Source organism: Malaclemys terrapin, chromosome 1, assembly GCF_027887155.1.
Source record: "Malaclemys terrapin pileata isolate rMalTer1 chromosome 1, rMalTer1.hap1, whole genome shotgun sequence".
NCBI lineage: Eukaryota > Metazoa > Chordata > Testudines > Emydidae > Malaclemys > Malaclemys terrapin.
The window spans coordinates 249,607,430-249,628,287 of NC_071505.1; positions in this window are offsets into that span (position 1 = coordinate 249,607,430).

The window sequence follows — 20,858 nt, forward strand, 5'->3', positions numbered from 1 at the left end:
TTTTTTTTCCAATTAGTACATTTATCCAAGCTGATCGCATCTGGGGATCGGGCTGTCAGCCATGCACATTAATGCTATAAAATAGTTGCAGCAAAATGTCTGGTTATCAAAAAAATTAGCAGCATAAAATAATACTTGAGTGTTTATATTGTTCCAGCAATTTTTTCTTAAACAAATAGGCCTTTTCTGGCTTTTCCAAATTACCATGATTAATAAAGGTCCATTATTACTTTTCCATGATTTTTCCATGTTTTGTCCTCAGTTATTTGACAAGATCCTGCAGTTCAAGTAGGGCCTTACTGAATAGTCCTTTAGAAACATTTGTAAAGGTCCCTTTATTGTTAATTCATAAGGCAAAACCACCAAGGTAAACATCTGGTTATCAGAGACATGATAGGAACAGACGGAAGTTCAAGTGATTTAATGACTATAGCATTCAAATCCTGTGCCGAGCACATGAGAAATAGATTCATGTCAGGCTAATTGTACCCCATCATTATATAAAACACTGATGGAAATTGGATCAGAAAGGAGTAAGATGATGTAAATGAGTAGACACAGAGGTGATGAAATGATTAATGCTAGATCTAAACAGTACTGGTGTCTGATACTTCAGAAATGCCCAGGAAATAAATAGAACATCGATTCTTCCTGACAGGAAGAGGAAAAGTGTGTGGTTGATTCCCTTCTCTACAAATGAAGTGTTGAGTGAACTGTTCCCTTGATTTATTACCATGGTATCTGCTAGTGCTCCTATCACAAAGTGTCTGTCAGTATTTTCAGTATGAACTGTTATTTTCAGGTAGTTCTAGCCAGCCAGCCCATGAATAGTAGAATTTAAAAATACTAGTCACTTTGGCTAGGTGGGTGGACAACAGCAATTTCTAACACTACTACTATCTCATTTTTTGTAGGCTAAATGAACAACTCAAAACCCGTGAACTTTGCACATAGTTTCTCTTTGTATTCACGTGTTCCCCTAATTGTTGCATTTCTCCTCCCTCCTCACTACCTCTGCTTGTTTGTTACACCCACTTAGGTCTGGTCTTAATTTAGGCCCTGATCCCATGAAGACTTATGCATGTGAGTGTCTTTTTAGTCATTTGCAATGTTGGTGTAGCTGTGTTGGTTCCAGAATCTGAGCAAGACAATGTGATTGAGGTAATAGCTTTATTGGACCATCTTCTGTTGGTGAAAGACACAAGCTTTCAAACTCCATAGAGCTCTTCAGGTCTCTGACAAATGTTCAAAAAATATTAAACAACATAGATTTGAGAACTATTGATAGGGATATTTGGGAAATAAAAAATGCAACACTTTTTAATGCCAGTGAAATGTTTGAATGGGAGAGCTCTTTGGCAGGATAGTAAAGAAGAATTTTATTTTTACTTTAAAAAAAAGGGGGGGGGAGAGGCTAACCCTCCTAAATAAGGGTTTGCGTGTAACAAAGAATACATGATACACGGTGGCCTTACCATTACAAATGGATACCCTTTAATTGTAAACTGTTTTTTTCCTTTTTGCCAATACAGTATTCTGTTTTCTATGTTTCCTCAGAAAAAGGTAATGAGATGACAAACACCTACAACAAGGTGATGCCTTTCTCACCCTGTCCTGTATGTTTGTAATGTCATCAGCTCTTATAGAAGACACAAGGAAACCTGAACTGTTGCCCTGGCAAGTAAGCAAAAGAGAACTTATTTCCATATACTTTATCAGATGTATGTGTCTACCATTGTTAAATCGATGTATGTATTCTGTAAATGTAGGCTCTTCTAGACATCTTTAATTGGAAAGAAATTCAGTTTGCTTTAATACAGAGTTCTCAGTCAAAGTACAATGGATAATTTCTATTTTTTTCCTGACACCTCTCATTGGTGGAAAATACAGAATTTTTGGGGGGCCTGTTGATACTCAACAGCCACTCTATAGTAAAATGTATTGAATGTTCAGGTTACAACATGGTTGTCACCCCAGCACAGTTTCATTTATAGTTTAGATCGGGGTAAAATTTCAAAAACACGTAATCTTATTGAAAGCCAATGGAATTTAGGAGCCTAAGTCACTTTTGGAAAATGGGACTTGAGACTAAAGTCACTTAGGCTGGATGCATAAAAGAAGTTGGATGTGATGGTGAGCATCAAAGCACCCAACTTTTAGGTATCTAGAAAATTCACTGGGACTGAGTTTGGTGCCTTGGCATTCTATACAATGAATGGGTAGAGACAGGTGCTTTAAGATGTGATTCACAAAAGCCAATATACTAAGTGGGGGGGCCACCTAAGCTAGTCATTGGGATATGCCAAGGAGAGTGATGTATGCTAAAGCTCATCCCTCTCACACAGAGGGAGGCTTAAGTCCAGCCTGCAGAGAGGAACCTGTCTCTGGTAGTGATTCTTAGCTGTGAACCCCTCCTGGAGACTGGAACCTATGCTGTTTTTAGCAAGAAACTTGGAATGGAGGGATGAGAAGTAAATACATAATTAAATAGTGATTGAAACAGCGAGGGACTGGACCCTGGATTTCCCACATCCCGGGGGAGTGCTCTAACCACGAGGCCATAAAATCACACCCATGCTTCTCTTCCCCCTGAAATGATTCAAATATTTATCCAGTGCAGCTGATTCAACAGGAGAGACTGAGGGAGCCCCGCACCAGAATATTCCATAGCCCAGTGACTTGAGCACTCACATGAGAGGTGGCAGAGCCCTGTTCAAATCCCTCCTCAAAAAGGATGTGAACTGGAAATCTCCCACATCCCAGGTGGATCCCCATACCACTGGACTAAAGGTTATGAGGAAGTGCTTCCTTCCCCTCCCTGCTCAGCTGTCTTATGTCACCTGAGAGACTGATCCAGTAGGTTTGCTCAGAGGGTACATACTGATCGGGGCTCCTTATGTGACCTAGGTGGTTGAACACCCATCTTCCCCAGTTAAATGTGTAGCTAAGTGAATGAGATGTGAGTGTGGAGGGGAGAACATTATTTTCAAGAGTTTTATGACACCAAACTTACCTTTCAAAAATTCACAAGCTTGGGACAAAATTGTTTCAATGCCAGCCTTCTGTTCCCATTTTTACAATAAAATGTCAATAGCACACTTATTGGACACACAACAGAGTAAAAATTTAACAGTGAGAAATTATGCGTTTTGCTTACTGGAAAACTGTGCAAAACTGAGTTGATTTAAAAACTACCAAATTTTAGCAGTACTGTGTCGTACATCCTGAAAAAATGTATATTAACAACTGATTTTGTGCAGTTACATGTGATCAAAATATTTGTTAGGAATTAGCACTTATTTATGAATTGAACCCATTCCTGGTTAGAATAATTCATAAGCATAGCCTGATTTTTTTCTCCTATTGCATTTGTTACTCATAATAGTGTGGACACATTTCAAACTATGGGTTATTTATGAGCTGTTTGTTTTGTGATATATAGCTGGTCATCTAAGTCACATAGGATTGTTTCTTTTCTGACTGAATAACTGAAACTTTTTAGATGGCAGAGTAGCATACAACAAATAATTTTTTTTTTAAATCAGTGTTCAAACAACACCATACCTCCCGCAAGCCCCATTTAATTAACAGAAAATTGGCCACTGTAAGTGTAGTTAACATAAGAGATGTCAATGTTAAACATCAAAATGCTTGAGGACTGTGTAGTCAAAAATAATGCCTTACAAAAAGAGAATGAATATATCATTTAACCTTTTCACTACTTTAATGTATTTCCCATTCACCGCTAGTATCAAGTTTCAAAGTTTCACTTGTGTTTAAAATACATGAAACTTTCAGATGAATAGCATCCCCAAATATTCAGCAGTTGTTCAAATATACACACAAATAATAAATTATAAATCATAATGAACCAAACTCAGTGCTTTTTACTTGCAAAAAATACTTGCCTTTTTTTTTTGGTTTTATTATTTGGCATCTTTACTAGCTGCACTTTAATTCCTTCAGCTATAATTGTGCTTTACTTGGATTATCCCTTGGTTTCACTTTACTTGGGTAGTGTCTTCTGAAAATGTCTTTCTCATGGCATGTTATTGAGTCTAACACATTCTGTATGTCACATCATATTTCAGACCATTTTAATATGGGCACTTTCAATTGTGTTAATTGCCTTTATAGAGAAATGCAGCTGATACATTTGCTCCATCCTATGCTTGTCAGGTTATTTTATTTACTCATTGAGAGACTTCTTAAATGGAGAAAAATCTACTTATCACACAGAGGCAATGGGATACACAAGGACTTGCACTCAATGTTAAACTCACATTTTACAAGTCTGTTTGTAACTAATGAACATTATTCAATGATTGGCTACATATTTATTGTGTTATATTGAGTCCTAAACAACACATTCTATGGGAATTGGATCAGTAACACACTAAGTTCCAAATTCATTCCTGCTGTAGCCCCATGACTCCCTTGAAATTGCAGTAGTGACCAATTTGGGTCTACCTGCCTATTGGTTACAAATTGTCCCTTTTAACTTTCATTGTTGCAGTCACTGCTGATTATTTACAAGTGAACATTGGTTCTGTGCTTCAGCAAGTTTCCTGACTCATAGTTAGGATTCGGGCAAAACCAAATGCTATATTATTGTTTATTCATAAGGGTGACATTCACCGAATCCACAAGATCTCAGTGACTGGGCTTTGTGTCTGAAGTGCATAGCAAGCAATATATAGAGCAGAAAATCCACCCCCCAATACTGAAGAAGGGCACAGGTCCTCACCTATGGTCTGCCTAACTGAGTACTCTGTAATTGGCTGAGGGAACCATATGAAGGACTCTGTTGTAGAGCAGATGGGAATTTGTTCTCTAACTCTAGCTTCACCTGTGCATGGGCTTCAGTGGTTTTGTGTGAAATCAGCATCAGCGTGAATATCACCTTAATTGTGGTAGGTTCTAGAACACCTAAACTCTTTTACTTCAATCTTTTTCCAATATTGATCTTTGATCAAGCTACAACAACAACTGAGATGGATTGCCTATTATGCTGTGGCCAGTGTACCTTCAATAAGAATTTCCATCCTGCAAGAAATTCTGAGACTTTGAAATCAGGATGAAAAGCCAAGGCCTCAGAATTTTTCATAAATCAAAATATTCTGAAGTACTTCATTTAGGGTAATACGATAGTGTAAACAAAATGTTAGCTATTGAAATGGAACATTTTAGTAATTTCTCTTTTTTGACAAAATAGATACATTCCTGTGAAACATTTAGATTTTGCCTAATTGGCATTTTCTGACAGAACTTTTCCACTGGAAACTTTTCGAGCATCTCTAGTTCTGATGTTCAAGGCCATGTGTGAACTTTTGAAGGCGTCATAGTTTCCATATTTGCCTACATAGCTACTGCACTATAACACATGTCTGTAAGATGCATTAAGACAATATTCTATTTGTCCACAAATGAGTTTATCAACACTAAATTTTTGCACCACCTAAACAAAACTGAGCAAAGCATCATTAGCTGCACCTCCGGCAGTAAAGGAGAGAGTCTTAAATTTACTCATTCTTCTGTTCTCCAGTTCTGTGAGAGACTAGGCACTGATCTGGGGAAGGAAGGAAAAATTTTGAAATTGACAGGGTGTGGATTGGAAGGTTGTGACTTGCAAGGGGCTTTTACACCCCATCTCACCAGTTATCTTTATATGTATTATGGCTTAGTCACCCTTTATTAATGACAGACAGAAGCTTAACTGGTCAAGATTACTCTGCCTCCCTGCTTCAGTTCTCCTCCCCACCCACTCAGTCATATAGTTTCTGTACCTTTGTCCAACACTTTCAGCCCAATAGCCAAACATTATTTCAGACAAGATCAAGGAGCTACAATCTATAGTTTTGGGCAGAGTTTTCTAGCCTCTTCTGCCCCTTTGCACTGACCTGTGACACAGAGGTAGCAGAAATAATACATAGGTCTCCTGCTGGGCATTATGTTTGGGTATTTGGATTCTGCCCCCCTCCCTTGCCGCTGACATGGAGTGGAAAGGACTGATGTACATACCACTGAAAAGGCAAACTTTTAAAGGATTCAGAACCATCAAGTCATCCACATTCCTAGCCTATCCAACTGTGCATTCTTACTACTACTACCTTCATCCTCATCAATTCTCAGACACAGACTTTGTGTGACCTTGGGAAAGTCACTTACTATACCCTGTGCCTCAGATCCCCAACTATAATGGGGATAATACGTTCTTAACTTCCAGGGGTGTTGAGGATAACATCTGTAAATGATTGTGACGCTCAGATACTAACGTGTGGAGGACTGTACAAGTACTTTGTATTCTATTTTTAATATTATGAACTTTTAGGTGCTGAGCAGATATTAATTATGAAGACAACTAGGTAAAATATATGCAGATATTTATAGTAATAAGTGTGGGAAATGGTAGAAATGTCCTGATATATATCATTGTCACTGTTACAATTATTTTCTTATGAAAATATTAGTTGCCCTTCACATCCCTACCTAAGTTGCTTACTTTATGTCCAATTATTATGGTCCTATGGTCTTCTAAAAAAAAAAAAAATCACACAAGGAGATATATTCAGACAAAACTTATCAAAGCAGCAGTTAGGAATACCAGGCAACAATTTTGCATCACCTAAGCAAATCTTAGCAAAGCAGCAGGTAGCTATATCTCAGGCAGCTGAAAGGGGGCACAGTTTTAAATCTACTCATTCCTCTGTTCTCTAGGCCTGTTGGAGACTAGGAACCTCTCTAGGGTATAGGAAGGGAAAACTGAGATGAACAGGTTATGGGTTGGAGGGAGATATGGTATAAATCAGATCTTTATCACTGTTGTACAATTATTTACATTTTGTCAAATGCCACTTCATTGTCCCTGCCTCCAGCCTATACCATTGTAACCTCTGCATGTCTCTTGCATAAATAAACAGATAACCTCTGGCCATATGTGAACTCATATGCAGAGCTGTAATGGTAACCTTGAGTAGTTGAAAGACCCTAGAGAGTTTGGGTAGTGTTCAAAGTAAATACTGGGGCCTGCATGTGGTTGAGCAGTAGCCCAAACCCAGGAGGATGCTGCCTGGACTGCTGGACCATTTTGGAACCCTTCAACCCAGAAAGACATCATGAAGCAGCATATATCCAGTTATCTCCCCCCATAAGGCTTTGTCCACACTAGGGAATTTTAGAGAAACTTGCCAGCTTTGGCTCTTACTGGGTTTAACTAACTGTGATAAAAACACTGGGTAATAGCACCAGAGGGAATATTTTTCTAAGAATCGCTAGCATAGACAAGGCTGAAGTGATGCATACAAAATATACTTTGTTTTGGTCTGATGGAGATCTGGACTTCAGCTGAAAAGTCTTGTCTTGATACCTGTGCAAACAAAATGGAAATAGCATGCCAATAGCCTGTAAGAATAATATCTGATAAATATTGTCATCTGCGGAGTAAAAAATAAAGTCAGTTGGAGTTAGCAGGATCATCCTTGTTATAGCAGCATTTTTCATGTCACTGTACTTAAGATGGTGTCAGCATTTCCATTATAAGTAATTTAAGGGTTTGCAATTCAGTAAGAGGAGAGCGCTAGGCCTGCCACAATTAAATGAACTTTTTGTTCAATTTAACTTACTTTCAAGGCTCAAGGAAGTATATGACAAAACTTAATTTTATTCTAAGGACATCAGTAAAAAGTTTAGACATTTGGCTTTTGTCAGGCAATTAAAAATGTTCTTTGAAGTTACTTTGAACAAAGTTCATCTAAATGTGGCATACTTGCAAGCAGGGATGGCATGAATATGCTTTGTTGGATTCATTCCAAGTCCAGATACCATAGTGGCGACCAGGATTTGTTAAATAGTGACTAATGATACTACAGATGGAGAAAGCTGAGCAGCAGGAGGGCGTCTTTGATACAAAGTAATCTGGAAGAGCTGCAGATCCAGGAGGCAGAAGAGGGGAACTGCGTACCTTACTGATCCAGTAAAATAGATCCATAAGGTAGCCAATCAGTTTTTCAATTTTGATTTGACAAAACAATAATGTCAGAAAAATGACAAAATCTGTGCATTGTCCATTCATCACAGTTCTGCGGTTACCATTTTGATTTACTGGATCAATTGAATGAATATTTTTGGAAATTAAATTCCTTTCCTGAATTTATACATATAGGGGCAATGCTAAGTAATTTAACTCCCAAATTTAAAGGACACTTGAAACAACCCCACCAAGTAATAAACTTTTTTATTAAACTTTTTTAACCCATCATTTTTCAGTATTAGAAATATGCAGCGTGGAACACAAATCCTGAAATGAAGGATATGAAAGTCTCCCACAATACCCATTCTGTACCCCTCCCCCCCAAACACCTCCTCTTTTACCCTGTTCTCACTTATTAACCCTCCTCACCCTCCAACACTTTCCCCCCCCTTCTCTTTCCTGACACTCTTGGGTGCTTTGTATGACAAGAGTCTTCTAGTAGGTTCCTCTTATCCAGACTGGACATGTTTACCTGGCTCCAATGGGGAAGTGGGAAAAAGTGATGTTGCTGATTAGTAGGAACCAACAAAGCTCTGAGAACTGAAATGTTTGACCCCATCTTCCCACTGTATCTTCTCACTTAGAACCACCAGAAACTCAAATTAGGTAACAAACTTTATACTGCTTTACAAACAGTAAAGAGAAATGCAAGTTAATTTCAATGCTTATTAAAGACAAAGGATAAAAATCAATGTTGTTAAAAAGAGAAGTTATCAAAATCAGCAGGGAAATAAACAATCCTCAAATTTCAGTGGAATAATAATAGAAACAACTGAGGACTGCAAAAATATTACAAAAGTAATTGACAATGTCTCTTGAATCAATCAAGTAACCTTTTACAGAGTAGCTTTTGGCACTTACTTTGCACAGATGTAAATGACAGCACAAAGTGCAGGGCAATGGAGAACTTAGTCCACGTTACTCTATAGCTAGAATAAATGGATAATGAATTAGTGAAGTAGTTTCAGCCTTAATTGTGAATTGTTTATGCTTTGGCTGGTTGCAAACTTAAAACACAGTTTTATGGAAAATATAGTGTTAAGGAAAGAGTGGGAGTTTGACCTTTGAGTTCCTGGCCAATAGGCGATTGGGAAGGTTGGTTGTTTTACTACCCATCATACTACAAATATAATCAATACTATAAATTATAAAGCTAAATATACTATTGCATATTTAGCCTGAGTGTAAATGTTTTAAAAGTTGTATGAATATTATATATAACTGTAAAGAATGAAAGTTATTACTATTCAAATAGTGTGCTGATTATTGCCAAACTTAATACAATCACCAAAAATCTCATTCAGGTTGTATAGAGGGACTAGTTTAAACAAAGAAGGGAATTTGCAGGAAAGTCCATACCTCATCCCTTGATTTAAGCACCTGGTACAAGAAATGATTACACATTGCTTTAAACATCTAGCACAAGAACTTGAGGGACAGAGAGCACTTCAGCCTTAAACGTAGACATGTCTGGCCTGAAAGCACATACCAGGGGCAGCAAGTTTGAAGGGACAGCAGAAAGATGATCAATCTTCGATGGTGAAAACCAAATCAACTACACTTTTCCCATCAAACAAGTATTTTCATTCAGTATTATTGATGCAAATGTCAGCCGCTCTTTTGGAGTCCACTTCATTAATCTGAGTAAGAACTGCACCCTGCTCATAGTCCAGAGCATTTGTAGTCAGAGTTGTCAGAAAACGAGTAGTGGGCAAGGTAAGTGTATTACTAGTTAATTTCTTTCCTGCTTCAAATCAAAACTACATTTTCCAATATTTTTTCTAGAAGAAAACACCCTTCTGTAGCCTCAGAGGTGGGGAGGATTTGTCTCGGCCAGCAGGGGAAAGAAAACACTGGGGCCCTTAAAAGATGCCCCCCCCCCCATGCTTCCTTTCCTTCTGGTATGAGGGGGCTCCTCAATGGCTGATTGTTTGTACAGAAGAATGTAACATAAGTTTACTGGTGCCTGTGCACCCAAAAGAGGGCTAATAAGCCCCTCTCCTACTGGGGTAATCATGCAAGTCACCATTTTCAGGTGAGGAAGGTATTTCCCCCTCACTGCCACATTGGCCTGGGCGGAGTGGAGTTTATGCCTTCTTCTCAGCAGCCCAGGGACCCAGTGGGTAGGTTAGGTGGTAAAACTCATTTTGTCGCAACTTGGCAAGTTCATAGTGCAGGTGCTTATTCAGTAGTGGGTGCGGTTCCCTTGTAAATCAGAATTGGAAGTGCAATAAGAGAAGGCAGCCCCCAAAGAAGGTGGGGAACAGGGTTGGGTCTAGAGTTGGTTAGGAATTTTTCTGACAAAACAGTTTTGTTAGAAAATGCTGATTTGTCAAACATAATGTTTCACTTAAATGCCTTGGGTTTGATGAACTTTCATCAAACTACAGGCAGGGTTCCAATGGAATCCTGCCTGGTTTCCTGATGGGTGGCTGGGAGTCCAGGCTTCTAGGGTCCCCACCAGTCCCACCCTGCAGAGTGCCTTGGGGCCAGGAATCCCAGGGCTTCTAGGTCCATAGCTCCAGGGCAGCACCAATATGCCAATTGGACCTCTAATGCTTCCTGGGAGCCCCAACTCTAGCTTGGGCATGGCTCCCAGCTCCACATCAGGGAGCCTGGAAGCCCTGAGAGCCTTGTCTCAAGCTGAGATTCTCAGAGTTTCTAGCTCCCTGCTCCATGGCAGACAACCTGGAAGTCCTGGAAGACACAGATTGACATGAGGCTCTCAGGCTCCCTGCCATGTAGCCAGCTCCCAGTTGGAGTTATCAGGCAGGAAACCTAGCAGTCCTAGGAGCCTGGGAAGCTCTGAAAGCTCCTTGGCTTCCATATCCTTGTCAGGGACTCCCTTCTCTCCAGGTGACCACCCCAAGCTGCCTACAACTCTTATGGCAAGCAGGGGCAGCCCAGGGAGTCCCTGGGACTCAGTGCAGTTAGTTTTCTATTTCATTTAAGGAAAATCAAACCAAAACAGTTCATTTTTTTTCTCTGAAACACACTTTTTTTTTAAATTTCCTTTTGGAAAGAAATTTTAATCCATTTTAATTCTGAAATGAAACAAAACCTTTTTCAAAATTTCAGAATTTCCAATGTAATTGAATTTTGACCATCTCTTGTGGCAGCTCTTAATGTCTGGTACAGTAAGGAGAAAACCCCATCTTCCCCAGCCTGTCAGCCCTCAACTGAGCGGAGAGCTGTGGGGTCCCAGCAACCGTTCTGTGACCAGGTTAATGGGGTAGAGGTAGCCCTTCACCACGTGGAACAAATTACAGTAGGAAGTATGACCTGCACTGGTTGAGTCATTGTTGAATAAACAGTAATAAATCTATAAGCCAGATAAACTACATTCCCAGGGTCTTGTCTGCCTTCCTGTACTGTCCAGGATAAGAATTACACTATAATTTCATGCACAGGAGTTAAATTGGTAGAAAACATTTGCAATAATCATGGCATAAGGTAAATCCCAGAAAAAAACATACAGTGGTCATATTTGCTCCTTGAAGAAGCCTGAGCAATTACTATACTATTCCAGGCTTTTTGGAGGCAAGTGATTGAAGAAAATTTTGTCTTCCTAAAATGACACTTAGAAAAAAATCTTTTTCAAACTAGCCTTATTTTCATATTGAAGCACAGTTATCAAGAACTCTTCTTGCTGTGCTGATATCTTTCCAATCACTATAATATCATCCACATAATGGAACAAAGATTGGCTTTTAAGATTAGTTGATGTTAACCTCTGGAAAGAACCAAGAGCAGATGTATGCCCATAAGGCACAGGCCATAATCAAAAGCCCCTCCTGTGTGCCCCAGAAAGGGCCGATGATCCCCTTGGACCTTTTATGATCCCCTTGGACCTAAAATTCAAAAAGCATTAGTCTATAGAGGGGGTAAAGTGTTTAGGGTATTGAAAAAGGTGACAATTTTTAGATTATGAAAGTCCTTTAATAGCTTCCTTTAACACCTCTTCAAGCCATTGGGAAGTGGTTCTCAAGCTGCGGTCCATGGAGCATTTGCTGCTTGTTTGAGTAACGCCAACAGACCCCGGTCGTCGGCGGGTGGGATCGAACGTGGGATCTCTGGAGCTTAGTGCATAAGCTTCTACTGCGGGAGCTAAAAGCCAACTGGCTCTTAGCTAAGGGTGTAGAGCAGACTCATTTAACTCTCTCTCTCTAAGTGGTTTCGGTGCCACTAGATGGGACAGAACACCACACCCAGGAGGTGTGTGGGTTACATACTTCCCCTCGCTGAGGAAGTACATCCCAAGCTTCAGAGACTTTCCAGTTGAAATCTCGAGTGAGCCCCCACTTGTAACACCGACAGATCCAGGTCATAGACGGGCAGGATCAAACCGGATACCTCTGGAGCTTAAAGCATGAGCTAAAAGCCAACTGGTTGTTAGCTAAGGCTGAGGAGCAAACTCATTTTATCTCTCTTTCTAAGTGGTCTCGGTGCCACTAGATGGGACAGAACACCACACCCAGAAGGTGTGTAGGTTACATACTTCCCCTAGCTGAGGAAGCGGGATCTTTGAAAAAGATCACTAAATGGGACAGAATACTACACCCAGGAGGTGTGTGGGTTACATTTGCAGGGAGCTACCCACATAGTGTTAGCACCTCCTCCTTCAGTCCAACTGCTAAACTAAATTACATTAAGATAGCTCTTAGTTTTGTACAAGCAGCATCTTGACAAATTTAATTTTTTATTATAGCATACAATATAAGGTTTTTTTAACTGAACGATAAAATATCCTGCTTAATATCAACATCTCTCCTGGATATTATAGGGACTAGTTTGAATTATATCTGTATAATAAATGTTATCTCTTTTCAGATAGTTGTATTCAGATGTACTACCTCCTCCTGGGACAGCTAATGTACAGTTAGCAATAGGGCATTGAAGGTGCCTTCATTTATTCATCATGGAGTTTAGATTCATAATGAAAGTGGTGAACTCCAAGTGTCTTGAAAAGTTTCAAGCCTTACCTTCTGAACATGAACTAGTAATATCAGTCAAGGTTTTAATTCAACACTCTGCTCTGATGTATTAAGAAAATGGGCCTTTAATTGCAATGTATCAAGTAATTGCCTAGTTTGTAATCGTGTCTCAAGCAGCAATTTAAGTTAGCCATCCTCCATATGAGGAGAAGTAGCACAGTAATGTTAGTTTGCCAAGTATACAGAGTGCTCAAATAATAAAGATGCTTTGAACATCACCCAGATTAAATAGAGTGATGTTAATCAAAGACTTGAGCTACTCTACGCATGTTCCTGATGCACAGTCTTTGCCTGACTTTGAGAGGGTAGCCATTAATTTGTAACAGTGATCTCTGCTTTTAACCTGACCTTGCTTATTACTGTTGGGTCTTAAATCTCTAGACAGAGATTAGGAGACCATCCTCTAGAGGCATGACTATAGCTGTAAAACCAACACAATGAAGCTGACTTTAAAAAGAATCTAATAGGTTTAGTCACTAGATGGCAGTAACAGCTAGCAGTAAGCCTACAAACTGGTCTTCTAGACCTTTTGCAGATTAATCACACATACAGAAAATTCCACAAAGTACAAGCTGACAAAGACCTTGCTTTGCCACGATCAATCTTTATTCACCACTAGATTAAAGTGGTTAGATATACTTGATTGCCTCAGGTCCCGGATAAAGCTTATAAATAACTACATATATGTTATCTGCTTAAAGGCTTTTTTTTTTTTTTTTTGGGTTGGCGTGTAATCTATTCATTCTTGATTACACTGTTTGACCACCCACTACATCTGTTAGCTTTCCCGTGAAGCTGTAATTTTAATCTTTGACTGTGTAAATGTTTTAAATATCATTTTATTATTTACAAAAAGAAGGATACAACTAATAGAGTGCAGTTGAATGAGTACTGTCTCTACTCAGAGAGTTTCATTGCTGCATATATTTGTGCTATGAACCAAAATGGCAACAGAATTGTGGACTATATTCTGCATTGTATTAGAGAATTCAGCTCATACAGTTCTATTCCCCAGTCTACTCTGTTAAAACAATACATCACTAGCTACCAAGGATGTGCATCTTAGTCACACTTCAGTGTAACTGGCGCAAATATTTTCCTAGCATGCATTCAGTAATAACATGTACTGTTTACATTTATTTCAAACAGAAAATGAAAATATTTAGCACAAGCTCTTTAAAAAATAGGTGCCTGGGTACTGCTTGCTGCTCAGCACTTTGGAAAGTCAAGCCACTTATGCAGGAGCCTACGTTTAGGGATTTGCATGACTTTACATTTTCTTTAGTGTTATATGCTCTCAGGGCCATCATTAGGGACAGGCCAAGGGTCCAGGAGCCAGTTAGCAGGAATCAGGCCAGGTTGGAACACTAGGAGATCAGAATCAAGAGACAAACCAGAGATCAAGAGTCAGTTACTGAGAGCCAGGATACCAGGAGATCAGGATCAGACAACAGAAGGAGAGAACAGAAACTAGGATGCAGTTCCCAAAGGTCAGACCAAGTCAGGATACCTGGGAGTTAGGATCAGAAGGCAGAAATAGATAAACACTAGACCAGCAGTCGATGGCAAGTAGGGTTGCCAATTCTCCAGAATTGGCCTGGAACAGGGCAACCTGCGGCCCATCAGGGTAATCATATGGTGGGCCTCCAGACAGTTTGTTTACATTTGCGCGGCTGCCTGCAGCTCCCAGTGGCCATGGTTTGCTGTTCCTGGCCAATGGGAGCTATGGGTAGTGGTGGTTAGTATGTCCCTGCAGCCCCCACCACTTCCCACGGCTCCCATTGGCTGGGAACAGTGAACTGCAACCACTGGGTGCTGCGGGCGGCCGTGCAAATGTAAACAAACTGTCTGGCAGCCCACCAGCCAATTACCCTGATTGGCCATGTGTGGCCTGCGGGCCGCAGGTTGCCCACCACTGGTCTAGAGTCTCCAGGAATTAAAGATTAATCTTTAATTAAAAATTATGTCATGTGATGAAATCTCCAGGAATACATCCAACCAAAATTGGCAACCCTAATGGCAGGCTAAAGCCCAGTTTTATGGAAAACTTCCTGTTTCCCCCTTTGGATTAAATCGGGCTGTGGCCCAATTAGGAGCCTTGTAACTCTCCCAATCAGAGTGTAGGGGCGGGGCTTGTGCCCAGTTGAGTGTCATGGATCCCAATCCCAGCTGCTGGCAGTGGGATTGGAACAATTTTTGTAGTGGGGTTGCTGAAAGCCATTGAACAAAACTCTAAACCCTGCATATGATGGAAGCCACTTCAAACCAGGGGGTGCTACCGCGCTCCCAGCAACTGGAATTCCAGAACCCCTGGCTGTTTGGTGAAGGCTGCTGTCTCTGTCTATTCAGTCTAGGTGTTTATATAGCAAGCATTACCATGATATTTGAGCACCTCATCTGTCTAATTTTATCTGTGAGTGAATGCTTTTGTAAATTATATTTACCCACCTCACATTCACCAAGGCACCATGCAATAATTTTCATAATAATTCTAAGACATTATGATAAAAGAGCTCCCCTCAAAACTACACACACAAAATACAGGCAATCTTATAGAGGAAACAAAAGGATTAAGAAAAGGTTACAGCTAAGGGGGGACATTATTTTTAAATGTCTGTTTTAAAAATGCAAAGGTAGAGGATGAAATAGATGTCAGAGGGGAAGTTTTCCACAGCCTAGGCAGAGCCCTCCAGAGCAAAGTTACTGTCAACCTACATTAATGATGGAATGCTTAAAAAACAAATGGTGTTAGAACAGAGATCGGCAACCTTTGGCCTGCAGCCCGCCAGGGTAAGCCCTAGACCCGCGCCGGTTCCCACAGCCCCCATTGGCCTGGAGTGGCAAACCACGGCCAGTGGGAACCACGATCGGCCAAACCTGTGGAAGCAGCAGATAAACAAACCGGCCCAGCCCGCCGGGGGGCTTCCCCTGGCGGGTCGTGGGCCAAAGGTTGCCAATCCCTTGCTAGAACATTGACTCTGATTTATTACAGTAAACCTGACAAAGACTTCATCATCATAGAAGGCTGAACTTTTGAGTATGGTGCAGTAGAAAGAAAGACAGAAAGAAAGAAAGGAATTTTTGTTGCTTATCTTATTCAAGAATATTGAACAAAGGATTAAAAGTTCATAGGTATTTAATATCATCACAGAATCTCCAGAGAGTCTGGTTTTATTATTTGTGTTAAGATGTACAGATATCACAGTTCAAATTTAGATTTCAGATTAAATTAATCTGCATAGCCTTATAATGCTAACTGGTGAGTTGGTTGCTTAAAGGAAGTGAATTGTATTTAGCATAGCTCCGAGTATACTCACTAGAATAAACTGATCTTCTAAATTGTGTTGAAACCAACTGAAATGTTTTATACTGGCATCCAAAGAAAGCAACAGGTGGTGATTTCAGATTTCCCAGATGAGGACTACAATCAGTTGATCAAACTGCTATTGCCATTTACTTTGGAGAAAATACAAATATGCATGGATTGTTCTTTGTGGTCATACTCCATTGGTTACCTGTTAGCATCAGAAGCTACCGGCTTAAGCTACATGACCAGTACAGGCAGATAACTTTATCCTTTAACCAAGGACATTCATGTTAGTCAAGTTCCTTCTTTGGTGTAGGGCAATTTGCTGTTTAACTATTTAAAAAGGAGATCTTTTCATATTAATACTTCTCCTTAATTCTAATGTCTCTGCATTACATGTTTTTTTTTCTAAATGTCCCCTGCTGATTATAGCCCAAACACAGCACAATAAGCTTTAGTAAAAGCTGACATTTATTCATTGCAAGTATAAAACATTTGAGCAGCCTGTAATTTAATCTTCTCCCTTTTTTGTTTTCCTTATCAAGTGATTGGTAGGCTGTGGAAAGCTCTATCCATTTGCTTGATTAATGCACCACAATATTATCTTCGGTTCCCTATCAGTGTGAAGATTATAAAAACATAGTAGTACTCATGAAATGGACAATATCTCACCTAGAAGACAAGAATGCTAAATACATATAGTACTTTAGCGCCAAATCAGTTGATACAAATCTGAAAAGGGGAAACAAAATGCCATTAAGGTATTAGGGGATTGAGGAGAAGTTCTCATCTTTATAGTTTTTATTTGTCTAGGGGGGAGGGATAGCTCAGTGGTTTGAGCATTGGCCTGCTAAACCCAGGGTTGTGAGTTCAATCCTTGAGGGGGCCACTTGGGAATCTGGGGCAAAATCAGTACTTGGTCCTGCTAGTGAAGGCAGGGGGCTGGACTTGATGACCTTTCAAGGTCCCTTCCAGTTCTAGGAGATGGGATATCTCCATTATTTGTTTTTGTTTGTTATTTGTTTGTTGTCTTACACTAGCAGGAAAGCTGGCAACCTGAATACGTAAAACATCATTTTCACCACTGCTCACACTTAACTGTTGCTCCTAGCTTGAATCTGGTTGGCTTTGTGAATAAGGTCAGCAGATCATGATGATCTTAGTAAGGTCTTGTATTAATAAAAAATAACCCCTGAGATCAAAATCAATGCCACCCTCTTCTTTTAAAATATAATCAGATACATTCAGTCTTTACAACATGGCAACTTGAGCCAAGAATTTGGAAGACTGACAAGATTTCTGTTTTTATTTTGTTAATATTGGAGATGATGGAGATAATATTATGTGCTTCTATAATACAAGTTTTATGTTGGAATACTAAAATAGTATAATGAATGAATGCATTTTTCAGAAACAGATGTTTATAGTATTAATATCACTGCTCATTAATGGCATAAGAAATGTCATCTCTCTTGCACATATCATAAAATTCTATAATAGGATAATGATGTCTTAAAGATACACAATACTGTACTAATCATAGTCTAATGTGGGGCATATAAGTACTTTTTTTTTTTTTTTTTTAAGTGAAGGAAGTGGAATTGAGAAATAGATCAGCAACTCTGGGGCACTGAGGATGAGAAGGAAAAAAAATAAGAAACAGGGGAAAGGGAACTGGAGATATAGAAGGTGCAGTGACTGGACCAAGCTGTTTTTCTTTAAACAACACAATACTGTACATGAAATAACAATAGTCTTCTGGGCTGCTCTCTCATCCCCAAAATACTGATATTTTAAGAAATAACTCAATTTTAGTATTCAGGTGACCTGAGCCAGTCAGGCTTCATTCATATGCTTTACAAAGTCACCACTATTATACAATGGAATTTCAGCTTTATTATACAGAAAATATTTGCAATCAAGAGAAATCCAAAGGAGATAGTGACACCTTTTTTATTAAATTGATCCATACAGGATATTGGTATTATGTTGGCCCAATACAATCATTTGCTTAATGTGCCGTCTTAGTTTTCAACAACATAATTCAGTGTCAAAGTACTTCAGAGCAATTGTGACTTGTTAGCATTTTATATAAGACTTAGAGGGATAAAAGGATCTATTTTTTAAGGCTATTACATCTCCCTGGGGCAGTCATGTGGAGGCTCCTTGGCAGGCTGGCCCCCAACGTGTGAAGTAAGTCTCTGTGAAATGTCTTTATACTGTGGTACTGTGGGCTAGAGCGCCAAATGTCAGTCCTGAAGCATCAGAAGGACACTTATTATTTGTTGTTACTTTGTTTCATGAAGGTTTGGGGTTGGTGGGGAAGCAGGAATGTTTCTCTGCTCTACCACTAGAGAGATCACTCAGGAAGGGCAAGGGATATCTTCTCTAAGCAGAGACCTAGGTAGGAAAAATGGGTTTGGGGGAAGCTAAAGCTGTTTAAGGGATAAGGGTGTGTCTGTGTGCATTCCCCTTCTCACAAGTGGAAGCTACCTATCACTGGGAGCAGAAACTGGTTCTGACAGGGTAGGAGCTGCCCCTACATGTGTTGGGTGGAAGTATGATAAGGGAATTTTTGTTGAAAATTTCAGCTAAACAGTCTTGTTAGGGAAAAATACATTGCTTTCCTTCCACACGTTAAAATATTCTTTCATCTGTTTCATTGAGAAGCTTTAATGCTTGCATGTGTTGAGAAGGGACTTCAAAATTGGTAGGTGGTTACCCTACCATCAAGGATGTGCCTTTTCTTATTCCCGTGACAATCTGCACTGAGCTGGCCAAGTTATATGCTTCTGACAAATCACGTGCTCATTAGAAGCTTATACAACGAGGAGCCCTTGAAGGCCCTAACCATGCCAATGACCCATGTGTGGATCAATATTGCTCTAATATAATTGCTTTTTCAGTTTGGTTCTGTTTAAAAACAAAATTAGGAAAACACATTTAAATAGAACCTTAATTTTGTAAAGTCAAATGCATATGCAACTTTAATTTTGCCTCTTGGTTTGTATACATTATGATACAGTCTTTAATTGCATGATCACAGGCAATTTTTTTTGTGACCATGGCCTCATTCAGTTCCAACTGCAACATCTTACCCACATTAATCACACATTGTAATTTTAATTACATTTGCATCCTTACTTAGCCTGACCTTAGATTTTTGTATTTAGTAGATTATTTTAGATTGTAAAATGTTCACTTTTAAATTGACTCAGAAGCTTGCTTCTATGGAAATGGATATTGTATCTATGAAATAAGTCCAGAAATACTTAACTTCCTGAAAACACTCACTTTACCTTGTTTTCACTGATCTGATCTCCACTTCTGTGGATATGAGTGCTTGAAGGGAAGCTTTCAGTCAATAACTGAGTGTGAGAACTTTCATTTCAAGTTCAACCAATAGGTGCCAGTTTAGCAGGTTTTGTGCTGATTTAAAGGGGGAGAAGAAAACTTCTAACTTTTCAAATCTGAAGTACTAAACATTTTAATTGGAGTATTCTAAGTACTTTGGAACTATCTTTGCAACTGTAAAGCCATCACCGAAGGCTTCCCTTCTGTGGCACGTAGCCTTGGATTGTGTATGTATCCAAAATGGATCACTTTAAGCCAGTTTTAATGTTCAAATTAGCAATGACAATTTAGATAAGATAGACTGAATTTGGAAACCACCTACACATCTAGAATAATAAATCGAATCTATCATAGAATCACTGGGGTCAAAAGGGAACTCTAGTCCATTCTCTAGCTCCATGATGAGATTTTGTATCCATAAACTGCACATTGAGCGTTTTAAGTCTAACCTTGAAAATCTCTAGTGAAGGTCATTTCACAGCTGCCTATAGCCATTTCTTACATTCAGAAAACTACAAGACTAATAAGGCAAATATTTAGCCTACATTTCTATTCCTTCAAGTTAAGCTTATTACTACCTCTCTTCTTACTGAGTAAATAGTTGCGGGATTATCCTAAAATGCCTATTAACACATACACTTGCTAGAGCTGTTCATCCAGTCTTGTCCTGACTTGTTTCTTGCTAACCCACTTCCTTTGCCCAAGTTGCACAAGTGACCACCTTGATTGCATCTTCTTCTCCCTCTTGTCATTTAGTCTTCTTCTATATGGTCCACTATATTCTGAAACTCCTTTCAGACCTAGCCTGCCATCCCTTTGCCCTCTCCTTTTTCAAGTCCCTACTTAAAATATGCTTTTCCCCAAAGGCCTATAACCACTATAATCCCTGCAGAGAAGTGTTAACTGACCCGGTGGGGTGCAAAATAAACTTTATTAAGAAAATGCAAAAACAGGGAAAATTCAATAGTGAGGAGTATGGGGTTTGTTAAGGTAGACAATTGGGGAGGGGTTTCTTTTAGTAAATAGGATAGGGGGTTTCAATAGTGGGGTACAATACAGTTGGTAACCAATTAACACTGAAGTATAAATGTAACAGGTAGCTAACAATTTCTATGTAAAGGGTGTGTCACAGCAGCATATAACCAACTAACTGTTATGGGTAAAATGTGTTAAA